A 14988-nucleotide genomic window follows, 5' to 3' on the forward strand; every position below is an offset into this window, starting at 1 on the left:
TTTTTTTAGTTGATATTGATTATACTTATATCCAAGCATCAATTCTAAGAACTAGATGGCTAAGACCATTACGGTATGAGCTAAACATTGAAGAAGCATTAGCAACAATCATAACATTGCTTGTTGAGGAAATTGATAAGGAGGCACCAAATTTTGGAACATATGATGTGGTGCGATCCAAAGTGGATATGGAGATGAAAACTACCTCCACCTTAAAGAAAAAAGACAAGCTTGTAAAGAAGGTTAAGGAAAAGTTTGTAGAAGGCACTGCAGGAGAAGTAGAAGGTGAAGGTGTTGAAGTTGAGGAAGAGAATGATGATGATGATGAAGAGGAACATCAACCTCTTGCATTGACACAAATCTTAGGTGAGGATGAAGGAAAGGAAGAAGGTGCCGAGGAAGAAGAAGCCAAGGAAGCACCAACTCAAGAGCCCAAGAAGAGGAAGTCCAAAGCTTAGCCTATAGCCCAGCCTAAAGCAAAGAAGGTTACAAAGAGAACCCAAGAGAAGCTAACTATTCCAGTGAAAAAAACCACTACAAGAGACTCAACTCAAAAATCCAAGGAACAAGACAAAGAAAAGAAGAGGGCTATTGAGTAGACTGGTCCTGTGCAAAAGAAACCAAGGAGAAAATATGTTGCACAACCTAAGTTAGATGATGAGGAAAGGATAGAATCTGAAGATATCAACCAATTTAGAGTGGTAAGGCATGCTCCTAAGTCCAATATTGACAAAATTTGTGATAATGTTAGGAAGAATGTAGATTTTTTTGGATTAAAAAATGTTGATTTTAGTAAATTAAGTAGAGAAGATTAGAATAAAGTTGAAGAATTAGTATATGCCATTATGGAAGAATTCAAGAACACTCCTCTTGAATTAGACAATATAATGCCCAAGGAATTATATGAAATTTCTGAAAATAAGTGGCATTATTGTTTAAAAATGGAAAAAGACATAAGAGAATCCACATTGGCACAAGTAATGCCAGAATTGAGTAAAGGTCAAATCACTAAGGCAAATAAGAAACATGGAAGCAAGTTTGCACCAAAATCTAGAGCCTTTAGCATCTTATAGAATAAAGTTGAAGAAGTTGTCAATAAATCAACAAGAATGTGGAAGTCGATATATGGCTTGACTACTGTCAAGGATGGAGAAGAAGATCCCTTTGAGAGACAGAACACTGAAAAGGATAAAGATGCAAATAAGGCTAAGGCCAGTAAGGAAGAAGAAGAAAAAGAACAAGAAAAGGATGAAGGAGAAAAGGAGCCTAAAAAAGAAATAGTGGAGGAGGAAAATGAAAATGAAATGGCAACAATTGAAGAGGAGCAGAAAACTGAACTAAATGTATAAGATACACAATTGCCACTTCCTAGTCCTCCACACACAACACCTATAGTTACAGTCATTGTGAAGGATGTTCCTGACACTTTTTCTTAGAACATCAACCCTTTAACTATAGAGGATCTCAAGAAGATCCTTCACCAATCAACACTACAAGCACAACTATGCACAAATACAATATTGGTGAGTGTTGATGAGCTACAGAAAGCTATAGCAGCAATAACAAGGGAGAAGGAAACCACTCAAGAATAATCCTCATAACCTCTCACTGCTATAGTAGATCAACCTAAAGAGCAAGAGGCACAAGAAAAAATTGCTAAGGTTGATTCTACAACAAAAATGACAACTACTATCAAGGAGCCTACAAAGGAACCAATAGGACAAGATGTTCCTACAACACAAACCCTAGGTGCACCTCCTCAAATTGTCATTATTGACCAAGGCAGCAGACAAGAGGAGAAAGAAGTAGAGAAAACCCCTGAGGAGCAGGAGGCAATACAAACATTGGTGAACTTGCCTACCTCAGGGACTCCTTAGAAATAGCCAAGCACTGATGCAATGCCATTGCAAATCTCTACACTAGGCTCAAGCTCTACTAAGGTTACAAGGGTACTTCACTATGGAGACCCTAAATTAGATGAAAAAATGGTCAAACCAAGCTATGACTCAAGGACAATGAACCTACAATAGATATATGAAGTGCAAGAGGCACTAGAAAGGAGGAAAAGACAAGAGATACTAAAAAGTGAGTATAAGTAGAAGCAAGCATTAGTAGAAATAAAATAAATATTTCTTGATGCTTTCAACTTGCAGACACTTGATGAAACCAAGCCTATATTGGAACAACTAATAGATATTATAGAATAGGTGACTAATGAAGACCAAGAAACCAATGTGAAACTCATGGAATGGTCTGAGAAGAAATTTCAAGGAAAAGTTAATGAAAGGATATCAAGTGAAATAACACTATCACAGGTTGAATTGGCGAAAAATATTGAAAAAGTGAAAAAGGTACTTGAGAATGTATTATCATTGTAAAAAAATTGTGTGATTTATCATACTTCACATAGGAGACAAGCCAAAGAATAATGAGCTTGGAGAGAAATCTAAAGATTTCCAGCACTCAAGTGCCAAATGATCCAGCTTAGAGTGAGAAGCATTTTGCTCAAATTCTTCATAGACAGAAAGAATTAGTTGTGTTGACAGCTGAAGAGGCCAATATTATGGCCAAATTGATGCAAATATAGTCTTCCATAACTCCACACCTAGAAGTACTCCATAAAGAAAAAGCTTATGCTAAGAATGTACTAAAGAAAGACCCAAATCTTTCTACTTTGGAAGGACTTGTTCATCTTGTAGTAGAGGCAAACTATCTAGCATAAATCATTGGAAATTTCTTTGGATAATTGGGATGCATCTCTCAAGATGATTATGGAGGTCAATAAAATATTTTTGGAAAAAATATGGTCTTAATCCTTAGCACCCTTTGACATAAGTGTCAAAAATGGGGAGATATAGTTAAGGGGGAAAAATAATTGAGAAGGAGATATAATATTTTGGGAGAGTTGTAAATAAGAATGGAAGGTAACACAGATCTAGAGTATAGGGTACATAGATACATAAGCTCATAAGGAGCACAAGAATTTTTTTCATAGGTATAGGTGTGTGTGTGTGTGTGTGTGTGTGTGTATATATATATATATATATGCTTTTCACAAAATTTTGAGAAGATTTGAAGTTTTGTATATATGTCGAACTGTATGCATATTTTACTCAAAGAGATTAGACTTTAGCATACTGCTAAGTGTTTTTGGAACTCATGTCAAAGGGGGAGATTATTGAATCTAAGACTAGGTTTTGACTATTTTGTGTCAACACACTTAAGATGTTTACTGAGCTCATGCCAAGCTAGTATCACATGTCAAGTAAAATATGTATAGATGTTGAGTAAATAGTTGATGTTGAGTGAATTTCATGTTCTGAGCAATCTTCAGGTGCCGAGTGAAGACCAAGTGTCAAGAAAAGTATAGGTGCCAAGTTACTATAGAAGCCAAGTGAAATAGAATTGCTATAGGTGCCGAGTGAGCCAACTTTTCTATATAAGCTGAGCATCAGAGGTAATAAGTGCCGAATAACACAGATTGGACATAGTTGTTTGTAATTGTACAAACACCTATGTAAACCATTTTTTGAGCCGACATAGAAGAATCTCAAAGGATATTAAGAATAAGAACAAATCTTTTACATTTCCTATGCAATCAACATATAGCCAATAAGAAAAATGGAGAAGGCATGCAAGCAATAAGAAAAGTGCAAGGATTGAGCAAGAAATAAAGAATGAATATGGATCATAGATTCATACCTAACCCTAAGTCTTCAAAATCTTTAAATGGAGGATGAAGCCCCATTGTATGCATGGATGAGAGTAGTGTATGGGTAAACTATAGCAAAATTCAAAAGGGAAGTGTGAAAAGACTTAGAGGAATAGAGTAGCATTGCAGTATCCAGTTGATCAAGAATAGAGTATCAAAATATCAAAGAGTGACATATTAGATCGAGGATTAGGTTAGTTAGAGTAGAACAAGGATCTAGAATCAACAATTGGAGATTGTAGAGCTATCAAGTCAAAGACTTTCTAATACTCTTTAGCAATTGTATTAGATAATGGAAATCCTATGGACTTAGGTTGGCTTAGTAGCCATTTGTAAATCCTTTAATAGGGTGGCATTCCAAGTGAATGTAAAAAAGTCCTCTAACCAAGCTTAATTTTAGTAGAGTAGTGAAATCCTTTAACCAAGTCACTTTTGACAGAGTGTGAAAGTCTTTAACATGATAGGCCTTTCATAGGGCAGACCATTGGAAGTGGTCAAACATTGTAACCTTGAATAGTTACACATTGGTGCAATGATATTTTGTGGGTTTCAACCCCACCCTAGTTTTACCTCCTAATTTTGGAGGGTTTTTGGGTTGTTTATTTTCATGCATGTGTTTACTTTCAAGTTTAGTAGAGAGATTGAATGCCTGTGAATGGCTATAGTCAAAAGAATTTAAAAGGTTAAAGTTAATTACTTCTGATTCAAACCACCCCCCCCCCCCCTTTAGAAGTAAATCTTCCCACTTATTAATTCCAACATTTTAGGTTCCATTTTTTTTAAAGTGCATTTTTTTTTTCTATTTCTAGATTTATAATTAGATTCCAGGGTTGTGTGGAAAAAAAATCACTTTTAGAACTAGGGCTTTTTTTCATTGTAATGCTTTGATTACTTTTAAAAATTCTTGTACATCTCAGCTATAATGCTTAGTGATACATTTGGGCCTCAAAAGACAATTGTAAACAACAAAATCAGAAGTCCACTTTATTCATTTTAACAAGTGGCCTATTGTACACACACTACATATAAAGTGCCAAAAGCATCTTTTTTGGGGGGTCTTTTGATTGAATGAAAAGGGGGGTGTGTACTGTATTTTCCATGTCTCTCTTTTGTGCTCTTTTACTTTTCTGCATCATGGGTTCACCTAAATGTCCACTTCTAACTTTACATAATTATTCTACATGGAAAGATATTGCATTGAGTAGATCAAGGGAAAAAGGTCTAAGTCTTTATGTTGATGGTACAATTCCCAAACCCACTGATGCTACAACACACATTGATTGGAAAAAGCAAGACCAACAGGCTTTAGGAATTATCAGGAACTGTGTACATAGAGATCTCTTCTTCTACATTTCTAGTTTCAAGAAATCCAAACCTACATAAGAAAAACTTGAATCATTGTATGATAAGGTGGATGAGGAAAAGGGATTCCAAATTGAAGATGATTTACTTCTATTGGATCCAAAGAACTTTGACAGAATTCAGGGTTACATCAACAAAGCTAATGAGTTTAGAGCACTACTTAAAGATTGTGAAAATCCCATGAAGGATGAAAAGTTAATTCATCACATCCTAAAGAGGCTACCTTCAAATTATAATTCATTTTTTTTGAGTTATAATACTCATAGGTTAACCATGGGTAGTGCTTTCTAGAAGCCTACATTTGATGCTTTTGTAGAAATGTTGATTCTTAAACAATCTCACTTGATAGATTTGGGACTTCTCACATCATCAAAGACAAAATCATTAGTGGCTAGTGATGAAAACCAACCAATTCAAGGAGGAAGAAGTTCTAACAACAACAAGAAAAAGTAGTGAAAGCAAAAATCAAAATATGAGACACAACAATCCTCCTCACAATAAGGCAATTATTCTTCCAACAAGAAGGGAAGTAATGGAAAGAATGATAAAATTTTTTGTGCATATTGCAAAAAGCCAAATCATGATGAGCATCACTACAAGACTAAGAGAGTTTATGAGTTGGAAAACCTACTCAAGAAGAACAAAATTCAAGTGCCATGTACTTCCAAGGATTCAATTCCAACCTCTTCAAAGGGAAAAGGGCAAGAACTTATGGCAAATATAAGTTCTTCATCAGAATGGATTCTTGACTTAGGTGCCTCCTATCATATGGGTTCTTCAAAGGGATACTTTTCTTCATTGAAGCAATCCCAGTTATTGCACATCTTTGTGGGAGATGATACAAAAATGGAAGTTGAAGGGAAAGGACATGTGGAGATGGAGAATGGGGAATTCAAAGATGTTCTCTATGTTCCAAAGCTAAGTTCTAATCTCCTTTCAATTTACCAAATCACTCACCTTGGAGATGGAAACAAAGTTGAGTTCCTTTCAGATTCAGTAATAGTGCAAAGACTAAAAATAATTCATTGGTTGTGGTGGGGAAAGTCAATCATGACAAGAGGCTTTATTCCCTCTCCCACTTTGTGCCTAAGTCTCCTTCACATGCATTGTTAACTCAATCTAATTCACAAATAAAATTATGGCATGAGCAATTTGGTCATCTTGCCTTCCACTATCTTTAGCAACTTTGCTCCAAAAACATGGTCAAAGGTCTACCTAATATCAACTTTTCTAAGGGTGAGTGTTCATCATGTTCAGTGGATATATATCTTGAGTAGAAGTATGATAAAGGGAAGTCTTCTAGAGCACCAATTATTCTTTAGTTAGTTCACATGGTACTAGCAAGACCTTTTGCAGTGACATCAGTCAGCCAAGGCCACTACATCCTTACTTTTGTTGATGACTTTTCATACTTCACATGGATCTATTTTCTTCATCACAAGAATGAAGTGTTGGACAAGCTTCAAGCCTTCAAGTTTCATGTTGAAAAAAAATCAAGGAAAACCATGAAGGTTCTATGGATGGACAATGAAAGCAGTTATGTGGATAGAAGACTTAAAGACTTTTGCAAACTTGAGGGACTTGATCTTTAGAATCCACCAACATTCAATCCGCACAAGATTGATGTTGCAGCACTAAGGATTAGAACTCTTAAGTCGATGGCAAGTTGCATGATACAAGTCAAGTCTCTTGATCTAGCACTTGAAGTTGAAGCTATTAGTAGTTCCACTCACATACTTAATAGGTCTCCTCATAATGCCTTAGATGGTAAGACTCCTTTTGAGGCATGGTGTGGCAGAAAACTAGTCAAGTGAGTCACTTTAGAGTCTTTGGTTGTCTAGAATGGGCAAACATATCTTCCAAAGGGTGCAAGGCACCACCACTCAAGCCTTGTACTTTCATTGGATATGAAGACAATGTTAAGGCATATAGACTCATGGATCCTGAGACTCATGAGATTTTTGTGGAGAAGGATGTACACTTCAAGGAAAATTTACCCAACTTATCCTTGAATCCTCTCCACACTTCATACACTATGGAAATTGATAGTGACACCAATGATAGTGCTTCAACAGATTCAGAAACATGAGGTTTTATTGATAGTTGTAGCAAGAGGTCACATCATTAGTATAGTCCACATGCATACATTTCCATAGTGATAGGTCCAGCACAATAGGTACACCTTGTCTTCTAGCTCTAGAGGTAGTGGATAACTTCTTGGCAGACATTTCAAACTTGTTCATGGAGTCACACATAGTAGACTTGTGAGACATCATTGATGATGTACATCTTCTCTTTGATGAAGATGATCCTTCTATAGTTCTTGTGAGGGATCACTCTAATTCTAGTGTCCATTCTCTACATGATCAGTCTTTACAAGTTGACATAATTGTGGATCCTTATGTACAGTAGTTGTAGGAGGTCTCTTTATCAATTGAGGAGATACATGGTTCATTGGGACAAGTTCTATAGACATCCTTGGTAGATCTACATTCATTCATTTTAGTACTATTGGAAGGGGTGACCATCAGCATTGACATAGGGATACTTGAACAACTTTCAGGGCCAACATACATCTTCAAGATTGTACCTTTGCCATTGTTTCTTCCAAAGGGAAGGAACATCATTCAACACTCATGGACCAAATTCTTCCTTAGAGTAGTTATCACTGGTTGACACTCTTCCTTAGGGGGGGACTACCTTGTCTCTCCTCTTCTTTCTTATGGGGAGGACTTTTTCCTCTTATGAGGTTTTTTCCTTCTCATTCTTCACTATTGTATATACTTGATGTATGTCATAATGGGGGGGTCTTGATTACTCCATCCATCCATGCATCTAGTTTTTTTTATCTCTCTTTTTGGGGGAGACCTTTTCCCATGATATTTTTCCTCTTTCTCCACTTCATGAGAGATTACATTTCATTATGTATATGGGTACCTAACATGGCCTAGTAGGCGAGACCCATTATGCATTTCATTCTAGTTTTTGTAAGCTTAAGGACATTCCTATAATTATCACTTAAGAGAGGGTGTTGGTGTAAATATGTATTTACTATTTACACTTTACTTAAGTTTACTTAGGTTAATGCATTATTTTATTATTTATTTTGTGAGACACTTAGGAGTTTGCATACTTTTTATGAGTTATCATGTTGACAGCATAGAAGTAAGCAACTCTAATTTAGGACATGGTGTCTACAACACTAGAGTTTGCATCATTAATTAAGTTTTCATGTAGACAACACAGTTATTCACACTCCTAATTTAGTGAATTGTGTCTACAACATAAATTTGTTTGCTACATCTTTGTAAGCTTATTCTCACATCATTGCACATACTTCTGTGCTTAATGGAGGATAACCCATATCTAGTGGACATGTGCTTGGTTCTATGACTTATCATGTTGTTGATTTCTAAAAATTCTATATGCATCTATATATAGGCACTCTTAGTATACTTTTAGTCACATTGAATCGAATACATATCGATATTCTAATCATACTCTTTTCTGGTCTACTGTTGTGCTTGTGCTAGAGTTCTTTGATCTTGGGTGAATTTTCCCCTAAGGTAAATTCTTACAAACATGAATCCATCTCTAATGAGAATAAATGGAACACTTAGCACTCATTAGATCTAGGTGATGCTATGGAAATTATCTCCCACATATTATTAATTGTTCTTATGAATTGTAGAAAAGTGATACTCCTAAGTTATTTTCTTTGGAAACAAGATATATGAACTAATTCTCAACTTCAATATAAAAGAAAAAAAAAACTCAAATGCTAATCTAGGTACCTCAGGTGCATCAGCAATGTTGAAAATGAAGGTGCCTAGAACACTTTGAACATCAATCCAATTCCCATCCTTTCTAATTTGCAGTGCTAGGGTTTCATCATGCTAAAGAAATGTAACAAAATTGGGATCAGAGTGAGGAGGAGGTAGTCCAAGTACCAAATTTGGTTGAGGACATGGTGGATAATAGTTAATCCTAATATGCATTTCTTTTCCATCTCCAACCACTGTGTTGTTCAATGTATGTTCATTTTCCTATCCCAATCCTCTACTTAGAGCATATTCATCTATAACCTCCCTAAAAATAACAATAACTAATTCTTAATGCATAAGATATAACACACAAAAAAAATTATGACTGAAGAGAAGAAAATAGTGTACATGAAATTAGAAGGTTGTTTGGGCTATTTGGACATATTTCTTCTATCAAGAGGCCAAGCAATGTTGTAATAATAATTCCCCCAATCTAGTTTGGCATCTAAGGAGTATCCTACTTTACTTCCATATCCAATATGGCTCCCAGCTTCTTTATTACTATATGCTTCCTTTTCTTCAATGGGAAGATTGATAAAATCTTTGCCCAAGGCTTGTACTTGAGAGATGAGAGAGTGCATGATTTCATGATTGATGATATGAAAGAATTCCCAGTCTTTTGTAGCTGTTGAGATTATTGCAATGGTTTCTTGTTGTAGATGTGGGATGCTCAAGCCATGCCAATAAATGATTGGAATATGGGTGCTTTGTGTTAAGGGTTAAGATTATCTAGGAGAATCTAGAGAAAAGGCTTCCTAGAGCCTTCCATTGTATAGTCCAGATTAGATGTATACCATTCTAGGATATAGAATACTCTACAAAAGGAGTTTCTAGATTTTGGTACTACATGTATAAATATGTGATGTGCACATACAAGCTATGCATTGTTAGAAGAAATTTGAAGGTCTTATGTATGTAAGCAAGCTAGATTAATATATTATCAATTATATATCTCTTTTTTTTGCTTTGTTTTGCCTTGCTTTCTATATTACAATAGTTATTACTTTGGTTTTTATGTTGTTTATGGCCAGCTAGAGATTCCTTTAGAGGTTCAGCTAGAAATATCTCTAGAGATATTTGGTGCAAGAAATACATTGTTGTTGCAAGGTTGATTTTTGTTTTTTTTTGTTAACATGGCCTCTTCAAAAGAATTTTTGCCTATATTTGATGGAAGTGGTTTTGTTGGAAGATTGCAGTCAAGAATGCTTTGAGAGAAAAGGCCATATGGAGGATAGTGAATAAGGAGATTGGAGAACCCCAAACTAATAAAGAAAAAGAGAATTGGGGATGCAAGTTGGAGCAAGCTAGAGGTATTATTGGAAAAGCTTTAAACCCTAATCTCAATAGAAAGTTTGTTGATATTGATGATCCAATTGTATTGTGGGATAATTTAGAAAAAGATTATAAAGATGTTGATATTGCTAGCACATTTAGCATAGAGGAAAAATTTGTGAACTTGGATCCAACCTGTTTTGAAAAAATGACTAATTATTTCAATGAAGTTACTTTTTTAAATGCCCAACTAAAGAAAATAGGTGTTGAATATGCAAATAATTTTTTTTAGTTGATTGTAATGGTTGAAAGTAAGCTCGCACAGCCATACAAGGTATTTAAGGAATCAAGGAAAAGGATTATTCAACTAAATCCTAATATTACACAACAAACTTTTGATCAATTTTGTAAATCTATTATAGATGAAGAAGTCCAACTTATTAAAGAAGGGTATATTAAGAAAAATCATGCATATGTAGCTAGAAGTAAGTTTGTTATAAATGATGGAAAGAAGAATTGGAAAGGATATAATAAATTTTAGAATAATAAGAGTTCTAACCATTTTTTATAAATAATGGTGTGGAGAAACAAGGTGGAAGAAAACCCATTATTTGCAGGTATTGTGGTGGTGAAAATCACATGGAGAAATTCTATTTGGAAAAGAAGGACAATGAAAGGAAGCAAAACAAGCCCAAGAAAGGAAATTTTAAGGATGGCAAGAAGCATAGATACAACTTTGTAGCCATTTCCTAAAACATAGAAGATAAAACAAGTAAGGAGGTAACTGCTACACCTGAAATAAAATCTAATTTTAAGGGGGGGGTACTTTACTTTAGATTCTATTAAAGAATGAATTTTAGATTTGGGTGCATCATTTTACATGATTGGAGATAGATCTTTGCTTATTGATTTTTATGAAGGAAAGAACTATTGGCAATAATATGAAACTGTTGGTTATAGGTACAAGAACTGTCAATGTAACAAATGGGTCTTTGAAAAATGTTTTATTGGTTGAAGGATTAGGGGTGAATCTAATTTCAGTATACAAAATAGTTCAAGATGGATATGAGTTTGTTGTTTCTACTAATCAAGTCATTGTTAGAGATAGAAAAGACCCAACCAATATAAATTCCAGTGGTAGAGTTGATCATGAAGAAAGTTCTTTTTAAAAAAAAAAAATTGTAGGATTTGTTGATGAAGAATTTAAAGACTCTCATGCTTATATTGCTCAAGCTGATTATATGTCAAAATTTTGGCATGCTATACTTGGACATATCAATTATGGGTAATTGCAAGATATGGTTAGAATGGATATCATTAGAGGGTTAACAAAAATCTTACCATCTAAAGGAGTTTGTGAAGGATGTGTCCTAGGGAAATATCACTAAGATCCTTTTGATTCAGGTAAGGCATGGAGAGCCAATCATCCATTACAACTCATTCATAGCGATTTATGTGAATCGGGCTATCCCTTAGTTTTAGGTGCTAGGTATCTCCTCACTTTTATTGATGATTATAGTGTTAAGATAATGGGTGTTGCACACATTGCATAATATTGTTATATTATTTTATTTTATTTTATTATGTAATGTTACATCTAGATGGACATCCAACATGTAAAGATTTTCATGGGATAAATTTGATGAGTTGTATTATAACATTGTGATGATATTTGACGTAATTATTTAATATTGGAGAAAAAAATTAAATTTCCAATTATTAAATGTGGGGTCAATGGGTTAGGTAGCACATGGTTTTAGCAAATGGTTTATGTAATACCACTTGGTGGTCTTGTGGGATTTGCTACTATATAAGAAGTCACAAGGGTGGTTTTTATGTGAGAAAGGATAAGACAAAAGGGAAAAGGGAAAGAGTTGAGCAAGACAAGTCTTGATAGGTTAGCGAAGGGAGCATTTGTGAAGGTTGGAAGCATGGTGTGGGATGTGTCAATTCATGCTTGTTCACATGGATTGCTTGGTTGTGGCTATGGATTTGAAGGCTCCATGGTTGTATTGAAATGGTGTTTTTTTTTAACAATGCATGTTGATGGATGCTTTTGAAGGCTGAGTTTTTTCCCTCAATAAGGATTTCCCAGGGTATATCTTGTGTCACATTTTTGTGGGTATGTTGTCTATTCTCTTACATGTGGATATTAATTGCATGCTTATTTCAGATCTATTATGGGTTATGTGGAAATGGTTATACTCTTTGTTGCAAGTTTTCTTACATATAGTAGGAGAGTATGAGTTTATTTAATTGAAAGAATGAATGAAGTACTTGAAGTTTTCCAAAAAATTAAGGCTTTAGTTGAGAATCAATGTGGGAAAGAATTAAATGCTTAAGAATAGATAATGGGGGTAAGTATTATAACTATGCATTTGAGTCATTTTGTGAGAATTTGTGGAATTAAATTGCAAAAAATAATACCATATAATCCTCAAATAAATGGGTTAGTTGAACGAATGAATAAAACTCTTCTAGAAATGGCTCATTGTATGTTGCATTTTAAAAGTTTATATAATAAATTTTGGGGTTTAGTTATTTCTTGTGCTGCATATATTGTGAATAGAGTTCCAACTAAAGCCCTCACAAATATCAAATGGATGTGAAAAATGCTTTCTTAAATGGAGGTTTATATGAAAAAATCTATATGGATCAATCTCCAGGTTTTATAGATCAGCACCATCCTAATCATGTTTGTAGATTAAAGAAGTCACTCTATGGACTTGAGCAAGCACCAAGAGCATGGAATGAGAAGCTTGACAAGTATTTTCATCATCATGGGTTTAAAAAATGTAAACTAGATCCAAATCTTTATGTGAAAAAGGTGAAAGATGACATTATCATTGTTCCAATTTATGTAGATGATTTACTCATTGTGTAATATCCCTTTCCCAAATTGACTGATTTTAGCTCAAGGAATATTGTCAAACATTTTTCCGTTACCCTTTCAATGCTAAGAAATTTAGAATGTCAGAAAATGATATTACAATGCCTCTTACAATGAACTAATATGCAAGTGTAGTTATTTTGGTACTTTCAATGTATATATATGGAAACTAGATATGGAATGCATACCTACAACCAATTGACATTTTGATAAAAAAATTGACATACAACTATTATGCTGATCATATGTACTATTAGATGGACATTTCATCAAACAAATAGTATGCAACATGTATCTTCTTTATTGAATTCATTCTTATGTACTGCTATGAGTTTGCCAAGATAAAAGGGCTTACAATAATGACTACAGTAATGCCAAGATCTAATTTTGAATTATCATAGAAAAATTATATGCCTAAAAATTACAATGCTAACTACTAATAGTTGCAAGAGGAACTTGATAATAGTGACGTGCAATAATGAAAATGAATCATTGAACATAAATACTGTAGTGCAGCATCATGCATGCATACTGTAGTAGCTAAAATGCATTCTCCAATTTAAGCACAAATATAACTCTAGAATGAAGCTCTCCCGCATACCAAATTTAGTGAATATTTCACCACTTCAAATGGTTGCAACATTGAAGAGTTGGCATTCTTTAATGGCTGATTGAAATTAGAAACCTTAGTTTCATTTCCCAAGTTTATATCAAATGCAATTCATAATAATTAGATGATTAACAATGAAGGTCTCAACTCTCTTTATTCTTTTCCTTCACCCTTCTAGAAAGAAATAAAATATTTTTTGATGAATAGTCCTTTTCAATTAATAAAATTTTCTAAGATTACAATTCACAAAAAAGGGGCCGGGGGATACAGGATCACCCCGTGAATGAGTTCAAACGGTCGAAGCTGGAATAAACAACATGGCCTCAGCCAAAAACTATAAACTATTCATCAAAAAAAAAAACCACTTTTAAGCTGCCAAGGTAGTACCAGCAGAGGGAGGAGGATCATCTTTATCAGGAAATCCCCACGCATTAGTGGGATTGTGAGGTGGACTGGGAACAGTCCAGCCGTTAGTAGCATTAGTAGGGTCTGGGGTAGTCGAAATATCTGCATCCTTCTTGTCTGGTCATGGAGGAGAAATTGCCAAGGCTAGCCGAGGAAACTTTCCAGAGTGCGCCTATCCAAGGGGAGGAGCCGGAGACTAGCCAAAAGCCTACCCAGGGGGGGGAGCCAGGGACCAGCCAGAACCACCACGTGGTGGGGAAGCAGAGCAGCACCTCCAACCACCATGACCACCATTGGGAGAGGAGTGGTGGGGACCCTGGGAGCGTGACATGTGTGAATGGCGGCCAGAGGATTGGCATCAAGAACGGCGACCGTGAGACGAGGAGGCATCGACCAAGGCATCCAGAGGCACTCTGGAAACGGTGCAAGGAGCATTGCCCCAATGATTTAACAATTCTTGTAAGTGTGCAACCTCCAGGAAAAATTTATTAGCTTGCACCTATATCTGCATAATGACATTGTTACAAATGCATGCCTTAGTGTACATTGCAATGTTAACATCCAAAAAATTGTGAGTGAATAAAACTACATTCCTATCTTTCCATAGAGAAAAAAAAATTTCCATCCTAAAAGTATGCCAAATTTGGGAGAACTTCTGAGGAAATCTAGGGGAATCACCCAGCAGGATCATGTGCCATGAAAAAGGTTCAGGCCTAAAAGGCTTGAAAAAATCATGAATCCAGTGCCAATAATTCTAAGCACGCTTGCAAAACCAAAAAATATGCAAAAAGGACTCAGGTTGGCCACAGAAGGGGCATCTGGGATCAAGAACCCCAATGTTCTTGAGCCAAGGCCCCAGGGGAAGACCTTGGAAGGCAAGGCACCAAGCAAAGTGTGCCATCTTAGGTTCTGT

General features: G+C 35.3%; 1 pseudogene; it reads right to left on the reverse strand.

Moving 5' to 3' along the window:
• LOC149575550 (jasmonate-induced oxygenase 4-like) overlaps positions 1 to 14510 on the reverse strand; it is a 36969-nt pseudogene extending 22459 nt beyond the window's left edge.
• Positions 14511 to 14988: the final 478 nt, after the last annotated feature.

Source organism: Cupressus sempervirens, chromosome 2 (genome assembly GCF_028749045.1).
Source record: "Cupressus sempervirens isolate cs-2001-9-10 chromosome 2, ASM2874904v1, whole genome shotgun sequence".
Lineage (NCBI taxonomy): Eukaryota > Viridiplantae > Streptophyta > Pinopsida > Cupressales > Cupressaceae > Cupressus > Cupressus sempervirens.